Source organism: Harpegnathos saltator, unplaced genomic scaffold, assembly GCF_003227715.2.
Source record: "Harpegnathos saltator strain DR-91 unplaced genomic scaffold, Hsal_v8.6 scaffold16, whole genome shotgun sequence".
Taxonomy (NCBI): Eukaryota; Metazoa; Arthropoda; class Insecta; order Hymenoptera; family Formicidae; genus Harpegnathos; species Harpegnathos saltator.
The window spans coordinates 1167470-1177277 of record NW_020229939.1 but is presented as its reverse complement, the minus strand read 5'-3'; positions in this window follow the sequence as shown (position 1 = coordinate 1177277).

The window sequence follows — 9808 nt, the reverse complement described above, 5'->3', positions numbered from 1 at the left end:
ACAAACTAGAGGCACTGCCGTCCCTTTTGATGCAGTACCAACCCTTCGCCCTAACCCTTTAATCCCGATGCACAGCGAGAGAAAAAGAGAGAGAGAGAGAGAGAGAGAGAGAGAGAGGAAGCAGCCAGCGGCTGGCTACTTTATACTCGGAGGCTACCTACCTGCCTGCCTGCCTGCCTGATTGCCTGCCTGCCTACCTGCCTGCCTGCCTACCTGCCTGTGCGAAAGGGGAGGTATTACGGGGTTACTAAAGTATTGTATGGCCTCCCCAAGCCCCATAAGGATAGCCCTCAGGCACGCACCCCCGTTATCGTACGCGTATGCATTTTTTTCGCTGGTGCGTGCGAGCAGGGACTCGCAGCCCTTATATGTGCAGTGAAGGTGAAGGGGGCATCGGGTAACACGGGCAGGCAGCCACCCAAACGACCGAAACCTGAATGCTCACCCGAGGACATGACTTGTTCACGTAGCGTGTCCTCTACCACTCTTCCCTCGCGCGAGCGCGTTCTTCTCGTACGCACACCGCCTCGTGCTCTCCTTATCGCGCGTCTCGCGCCATCCACCGCCTCCAATCTCTCTCTGTCTCTCTCTCTCTCTCTCTCTCTCTCTCTCTCTCTCTCTCTCTCTCTCTCTCTCTCCCCCTCTCTCTCTCTCTCTCTCCCCCCCTCTCTCTCTCTCTCTCTCTCTCTCTCTCTCTCTCTCTCTCTCTCTCTCTCCGTTCCACTTGGTCACCTAAGAACACACACCTGTATCTACGATCGATAAGGGCCAACGTTCGCCAAACAGGTGATTCCGGTATCGCGCGAAGAGAGGCGCCGCGGCGAACCGCTTCCCTCATCTCTCGCCTTCTCGTCGTCCGCCAGTCATTTGAGCTCTTTTGAGAGCCGATTGCGCGGTTACGTTCCAGCCGTTCGTCTAGCCCTCGTCGGTGAAATCCACTTCGCGCGGCATCTTCATGTGAATTTCCATCTAAACAAACGTGTCGTCGCCGAGACGAGATAACGCGCTCGTCTGAGAGCGATCTCGCGAGACGGCTCGCGAATCTCCGCGTATCTCTCCAAGTCTATAAATATCGTGGAAAATATCAGCCAGGCTCATTCACGAGTCGCTCGCCTCGGCAGCAGATCTCGCTGTTGCGTGAATTAATCAATTGTCGATGTGCGCACCGCGCATTCGGAGTACCCGGCGGCGGTACTTTCCGCGGTCGCAAGCGCGATTCACAAGCGTGTAACAAGCGCAGGCATAGAGCAGAAGCTCGGCGGAGCGCGGTCAAGGGTTAAAGCATTTCCGTGCAACCTTCGTGGAAGTGTTTTCCGTCTGGGTATCTTATCGCCAACCAGGAAGCGGACTGAGAAGGCGAGCGCCTTCGCAGGAGGGGGAGAGAAAGTGAGATAGAGAATACGACGTACAAATTATGCGTAATATTAATTAACGGAATCGATCGCGATAAGAGAACGTGCTCGGTCGCAGCGGAGCGGAGGCGCAATAGACCGCGATGAGACCGCCAAGTGGGGACTCGGAATCGCGCGCGCGGGGTCTTCGCCAGCATATAACATACCGCGAGTGTTCCGGAGCTAAACCTAGAGTGCTAGAAATACACCCCAAGTTAATTCAAGTACATCGCCTTCGCTGTCGCTACGTACATCCCCTCCTCCCGTCCCTGCCTCTGCGGGCTTCTTTCTAACGCGAACCGTGTCCCTCCGTAGCTCCCGCTCGTCGTCAATCCGTCATTATCCGCTCGCGGCGGTAACGACAAATTCCGATCGCTTGTTGTTCGCGTAATTGTTTCGCCGAGTCTTCGCCGTGTTCGCGGCTCTTCGTTCGATGAGTTCGACGGGACAGATGTCGCGGTGAAAAATTTCGTCGCTCTTGTCGGTACTCGCGTATATATAGGCTTAAACTGAAGCTTTCGCTCGCCGTTGGATGTAAACGTTGTTAACGACTGCTACGTCGGAACGATGTTAATCTTGACATACAACATTACGTGTGGAGCGTCGAATTCATTCAGGATTCATTCAGGAGCCCTTTGCAGTCAGACCTAAAGAGCGCCTCTCTCCGCGCTTTCTTTCTCTCCCTTTTTTTTTTTTCCTCGATGAAACGTAAATCTTTGCCAAACGTGATTTGTACGCGCGCGCGTGAAGAGTCATCCGGATGCATCGTCATATGCACTCGGCTCGATGCTCAAGAAGAAGGAGCATCCACCCTCGCGATTCGCGAACTCTACCTCCTCTTTAGATTCTTCGTCGTTTCGACCCCTTCGTGTAGGAAAAAAAGCCGGCAGGTTGACGTCCCCTAAGTAAAAGGCGCTCCACTTCATCCGCGCATTGTCGAACGAAGGGACGAGTCGTGAGGCCCTTGCAAGTACTGTGACCGTTATTCCGATCGTCATCACTTTCCTTATCCGGGCTAATCATTTCAAGTCACGAGGGCGCGAAGAATACAGCGGGAGAAGTGATTTTAGCAATGCCACATTGACGCACCACCGGTGAGTCCGTGGAAATCCGTCAAGCGCGGTCTCTCTAGCTTTAGAATCGAACGGTAAATTCATTCCGAACTGTAAAGTGACAAATTTATCACGGGACACGCAATACGATCGAGAAACTGAAATATCTCAGAGTCCATTTTATCCCGCGAAGTGTACCCCTCCGATCAAATCAACGCATAAGTTTTCGTCGCGAGGTTCTGGAGTGCCTCGGAAACACGAAAATTAATTTTGCAGCGAGCGTAATCGCAAACACAGTCGGGCGGAGAAATAAAAATAATACGGTTCTGGAGAGAAAAAAAAAGAATCCCTCGACGACGTCAAAGGGCGACGAGATGGCGAAGGAAGATATTTACGTAAGCGGCCCGTGAAATGCAGTGTTAATTAATGTTACGGTTGCGAGTAATCGGCCCGGACCAATGGTAGTTGACGAAGAAATTAGATTATACCATCGGAAAGTATATGAATACATAAGCAGCACACGCGCACGCACGCATGCACGCCTGCCGCTCGCGCCTTCTTCGTCCGATTCTCTTTATTTCTAGGCTTCCTTTCCTTCTCTCTCTCTCTCTCTCTCTCTCTCTCTCTCTCTCTCTCTCTCTCTCTGATCTGTCCTCTCTCTCTCTCTCCCTCCCTCCCTCTCTCTCTCTCTCTCTCTCTCTCTCTCACTCACTCACTCACTCACTCACTCACTTTCTCTCTTTCTCTCTCTGCCTGCTCACTCGTAAAATGCAAATCCGGGTAATGGCCGTACTCGGGCGCTCTAAGCCGGATCGTTGAATGAGTCGTAAAACGCAGCTAGAAACTACCACCGCCACCACCATGACAATTATGTCAAAGCCCGTGCTTCGCGAGTAATATTATTATTCTTATATCCGCGACTCTCTTTCCCGAGTGCACACTCTTCGCTTAACGACCCCGCGCCTGTATGTATGAGTGTGAGAAAGGCGTCCTAACGTCGGCCTACTTCCGTTTTCTCTCCTTTTAACGGCGAACGGCTCGTGGACGCACTTACGATCGCTAATTTTTCGATGACTGTCAATATACCATCGACTTGTCGCATATGTTGCGTAGTTTACGAGAGATGCGAGCGAATCCGAAGGTTTTCGGTACGATCGTTTATTGTCACTCTCGGATCCTCTCCGGCAAAAGTCCTGCGGACAAGCGGTCGCGATAACATTGATTTTTTATTTAAATTTATGAAATTTATACGGCTTGAAATCTTTCTCTCTTTTTTACACTTGATCTTTTCCTCAATCCTTTTCAATCACTTTACGCATCACGAATTCGTCCCGGAGACAATGTCTCGCATGTCGCTCTCTGCGTGTTCGCGAGAGAGTGACGCATTCTTTTTTCCTTTGCGTTTCCTTTTTTTCGTCCGGCCGGGTATACGTCGACAGGTCCTTCAGTCTCTGTGCTCGAAGCTCGATTTGGCACATCTACATAGACGTCTGCAGAACAGCAGCGCTCCGAGTCTCGTATCCTGCACCTTTTTTTAAGTGGAAGGAGGAAAGTTAGGCGGGAATGTTTCAAACTACCAATTTAAATGCCGATCCGATGAGCCGGCCAATACGTCGTGCGCCTCGCAGAGTGCAAGGTTATTAAGGCATAGTCTGGTCGGCGCGGCCGGCGAGTTTAGGTAGATTGGCCCAGGGGGCCAGTGCCATCGAGAGCTCATTGCCACCGATGGCAGGCAAAATGTGACCTCGGATTAATGAATGACTCGTTCTCGTAATGGAAACACGACCTACTCTCATTATGGGAACGACTTCGCACCGCGGACCGCGAACGTTCCTTCGTGGTTTACCTGTCCGCTGCGAAACGCGAGAAAAACCGCCGCGGATGCTCGCAACGACTGACGCGGACGCGGGTCTCCGTGGAGAAGCGAGGCCTCGATGCAAGACCGAACGTACGTGATCAGGATGAAACGAGGAAACGCGGAAGGAGATGCGCAGCTTATAATATATCGCTCAACGTAGCCTTTCTGTTGCTTAATCTCCGGTCTCAGTGTGTTCCTTTTGTTTTGGTTTTCGCTTCTTTTTCTTTTTTCACAGCAACGAACACAGCGATCGATTTTCGAGGTCGAGGTCCGAGGCGTCCGCGTGACAACGTTGATCGCGTCGCGTGGTTCGATCGCGACGAAAGACTCGCACTCGATCTTTCGTAATTCCGTCTCGATTATTTTTAGCGCGCGACACGCCGACTATTTCGGTACGCAATAAATTCCGCGATGTTTTCGGGTTAATGCCGATTTTCGCGTTTCTGTTTCGGCGAAAGGGGAGCACTAACCCGACCGTCGGCAAGGACGAATGCTCGAGGCGCCGCCGAAGAAAAACAATAAAACGAGAATTGGCACGTCTGGCGAAACAGTTGACTGCCGTCAATTCAACCGGCTGACTTGCCAGGACGTGCATCTACTATCGCGCGTTATATGCACGAATTATCGTCATACGTCTCCCCGGACAATGCGGCTGTGGCCGTGTCACTGACATACTGTGACGCTAAAAGCGACTTAGAGCTACCGTAAATCGGACACGCATTCTAAACACGATGCCTCGTATCGGGAGTTTGAGTTTCATCGCGTTAAGCTAATTAGATTGGAGGACGCGCGCGCTTGCGCGCGCACGGATCGATCTCGGAGCTTGTCTCGTCTCCGAAACAATTTCTCAGATGAATCAATTTCGTAAACAGGTAAGTAACAGGTGCTGCCTTTCGTGCGAGCCGGATTCGATTAACTCTCCGGGATGAATCCACCTCCAGCGCGCGGAAGTAGACGAATTTACGACTCAAATTCATCGTTTGACCGTCACGCGCGCGAATTCGACACGATGAAACGCATCCTGATGCCGGGTGACGGTGACGGCGATCGCGTGAATAAATCTTTCCTTGGCACCCTTTCGATCCGAGCGCTGACAAGTAAGATATCCCTTCTTCTGCAGTTCCTCGCACGCCTGCAATTGCATTATCGCAATTGCCGTTATCGCGAGTGATATAAAAACCATGGCACAATTATAGTCGACATTCGAGATCATGCGGCCTGAAAAGGGAAAGACGCGAGAAAAGATTCCACACACACACACACACACACACACACACACATACACATGGAGAAAAAATTTCCAGTTGGATGAAACCGATTTTCCGGTTGAACATGAACGACTCGAAAATTCTGATTGAAAATATCAGAATTCTATTTAATCTAAAGTTTAATCAGAAGTCTCAACAATTTAGACGAAATTCTGATCACTTCAACCGGAACTTTTTATTATTATTCACGTTTCATCAGAGGATTGTTTTATTCAAACTAACATGATAATTCCGCAGCGTGTCTTCCAGCTACATCAGACAAATACTATAGTATTTGTTGTTCATTAATGAAGAGTGATAATTGAATCGGGTACCGAGTTCCGTTCTGGTTCACGAATGGTGCGATTCATCATACTCGGATTAATGGTTTTCGGGGATCGGATCAAGGCCCAGAGAAAGATTACGTTCTTGAAATAGCATCGTATTATCCGACATTCCAGCATTATCAAAAGTGCAAGCACCGAATGGATACTATATTGCGTATGACGTGTATCTACGAAAATTAAATACGCGTGTTGCCCCTCGTCGGCTCATGCATTTACATATCAATCGAGTATAAAGAGAAAGATATACACGCCGATCTAGTAAAATTTATTGACTTGCTTCTATTATGTTTCTTTATTTATATATATTTTTATATCTATTATACTAGGTGTGCAACTAAGTTTCCGGGTTTTTTAATCAATGAAAAATGGAAAATTTCAAGAGAAATACGAAAAATGATTTATTCAAAGTATCGTCCCTCGCTAGCTACACATTTTTGCCATCTCCCTGGCAATACATGAATACCACGACGATAAAACGACGCGTCTTTGGACCGAAACCATTCATCCAACCAATTTTGCCCTTCTTCGAAATTGGCCCAGTGTTGCCCAGCCAAGCCATGTGCCATCGACCGGAACAAGTGATAATCGGAAGGGGCCAGGTCTGGCGAATACGGCGGGTGCGGTAGCAGATCCCGTTTCAGCGTTTTGATGGTGTCCTGGACGATGGAAGTGCGATGGCACGGAGCGTTGTCGTGCTGCAATATCACTCGTTCGTATTTCGTGTCCCATTCTGGCCGTTTTTCGAGCAATGCATGGTTCAAATTGGTCAGTTGTTGTCGGTAGCGATGCCCATTGACAGTTTCGCCCGGCTTCTTTTCAGCAGCTCATAGTACACGATTCCTTTCTGGTCCCACTAAACGCAGAGCATTGTCTTCTTTCCGAAGCGATTTGGCCGTGCCGTCGCTGTTGATGCTTCGTCAGGTGAAAGCCACGATTTTTTGCGTTTGGGATTCTCGAAATATATATCCACTTCTCATCGCCAGTAGCAATTCGATGCAGGAAACTCTTTCTTTCATGCCGCAAAAGCAAAATTTCGAAAGTGGCTCTTCGATTTTCCATCTGTCTCTCAGTCAACTCATGCGGCACCCATTTTCCTTCCTTTTGAATTTTTCCTATGGCATGTAAACGTTTGGAAGTACCTTGGCGAGTCATGTTTAATGCCTGCGCAAGTTGGTTCTTGTGTTTGCGCATCATCTTCATCCAATAACGCTTGCAGATCGGCGTCCTCAATTGTTTTTGGTCTTCCGGAGCGCTCTTTGTCCTCAGTGTCGAAATCGCCACTTCTGAAGCCACTTTAAACCAATCTTCACAGGTAGTTTTCGATGGTGCATATTCGCCGTAGGCCTCCTCAAGCAAACGACGTGCTTCAGCTGCACTTTTTTTCAAGTTAAAGCAGAAAAGCAAAGCTTCCCGCAAATGCTGTTTATCTGGCACAAAACTCGACATCTTCGTTGTTAGAAGAAATATTTTTGCGTTGCGATATATGTTGGTATTAAGACTGGTTATTGTTAACAGATGTCCAAGCTATAAAAAAAACACAACTTCAGACATGTATGTCGACTACATGTGTCGTTAGCGCCATCCATATGTGAAACCCGGAAACTTAGTTGCGCACCTAGTATATAATGCATATTTTATTATATTTTGTTATCTTTATTTATTTATATTCACTTAACTTCTTCTTTACAAGGGAAAGGCAAAATTACATGTAAAACTGTATTAATTATTCCATATATATAGCAGCGTTGTCAAAATTACAATTGTCTTGATTCGATTGGATCGCGAAGAAAACGATAAATTTGTATCCGTAGGATTTCGGTAAACATGGTTTCAAAGCGTCGCTCGAATTGATCGCCGCCGTGTAAAATGTAACGCATGCACGTGTAGCACTTCTGAGCAAACCGTCCCGGTGTATCGGACGAATCAGCACGATAAAACTGCAGTGACGCATTTAATAGAGAGACGTACATTTTGTAAAGTAATATTACGAAAGGGAAAAGAAAGCACATCCGCATCCACGAATAATACGAATAATCAAAGCTCGAGCGATGTGTGCAAGTTTGCGATGTCGATTAGTCGTTACATCGACTTGGTTTTACGTAAAACATTGTTGTACGTAAAAGATAACCGGGGCTGCCTGACTTGCACCTTTAGCTGATCACGATGTTAAAATTAATAACAAAAGCGAGGCGCGTTGCATCTAAAATCGCCGGGTTATGTACACACATTAATCGAGTGCAACATGGCCATGTTGATGACAAATTCTCTACAGTATTTTTTCCAGTTGCACGTATTTGTCGTTCACTAATGATAGTGATAATTGAAGTCGAGTTCCGTTCTGGTTCAAAACACAAATGGTACGATTCATTATGCGATTAATGTTTTCGGGGATCGAATCAAGGCCCGAGGAAAGATTATGTTCCTTGAATAGCATCCAATTATCCGGCTTCCCGGATTATCAAAAGTGCAAGCATGCACCGTGTACATGTTGCATTGCGTATGATACATTGCGTATCTACGAAAATTAAATACTACCGTTCGCCGATTCGCATGTCTGGATATTAATAGAGTATAAGAGACACATGTCCACTAAAACTGATCTACTTTTATTATATTTCTTTATTATATCTTCTCATACTTATCATATATATATTATGTTTTATTATATTTGCTTACTCCATTTTTTGCAACGGAAAGACAAAATTTCAAATAAAAGTGTATTAAAAAAAAACATATCGATACGTTGACGCAGAGAATATTATTAACGATACAACCAACAGTGGAATAAGGAAGAAATTTCTGTAATCGTCTGTTTACGTTTCCACGCTGGTGATATTGTTGTCGAGACTTTTCGGTTGCTACGAGGAAGAATTTTATACTGATAATTTAAAAAATTAATTTGATACGGAGTAGTGTGTATGCCGACGCGCGCATTGTGAAAAATATTTTTCTCCGTCAAGAGGTAATCCAAGCATTCGCGACAACGTAGCCGGTTTTAATTGGCGCGCCAGAGGAGAAATCGCGTGGCAACGATCGTTTTGTGCCCCAAAAGTTTATCGTCGGACGTCACAATGAGTCTCACTTTGATTAAGGGGGAAAAACTACGCATCATCGCACATAATAATTTAATGCAACGCAGATTGCTCGCCGCATAAGACGCACATTGTCAAATTTATTGCGCACCATTTATTATTCAATAAATCCAAACCGACGAATATACGTTCATAAGTTCGTATATTCGTCGAATGAAAATTTATAAATTATCATAGAATTATCCGCGTTCTGCGGTTGATTGAGAATCCGCGGTAATTGAGAATTAAAATCAACGTCTTTCTGCGTCTTACGACAAAAATTGACAGTCGATTTACGTCGTCAAGGCGAATTCTTTGATTTTGCTTATTCCCGCAGCTCGATTAGAAAGACACATACATTAAAGGAGGAAATAAAACCTTAGTCCTGTTTCATCGAAAAACCATTTATTTCATGGAATAAATATTCTTCTATCTATGCTGCCTACCTAGGAAGTACACATTATACATATAAGTATGCATTTTTCTGCCGTCCTCATCCATATATTGGGAAGATACATAATTCCATTAGTTTTTAATTATCGGTACATTGACAAACAAAGTTTGAGAATGTGAACTGGAAATAAGGAGAAACATCGGGGAGAGTTTGGGGACAAACGCGATCGGGAGAAACGGCGAGAATGGAAGGATAGAGGACAGCTTCGAGGGAAGAGGGAGAAATTACAAAAGGATCGATTTCTTGAGGAGCTTTTCCTTACATCCTAATGATCGCTTTATAAAAATCGCAAAGTTTTGTATATATATATATATATGTATATATATATATATACACATGTATATATATATATATGTATATATTTTTTTCTTATAAACTGTGTGTACGT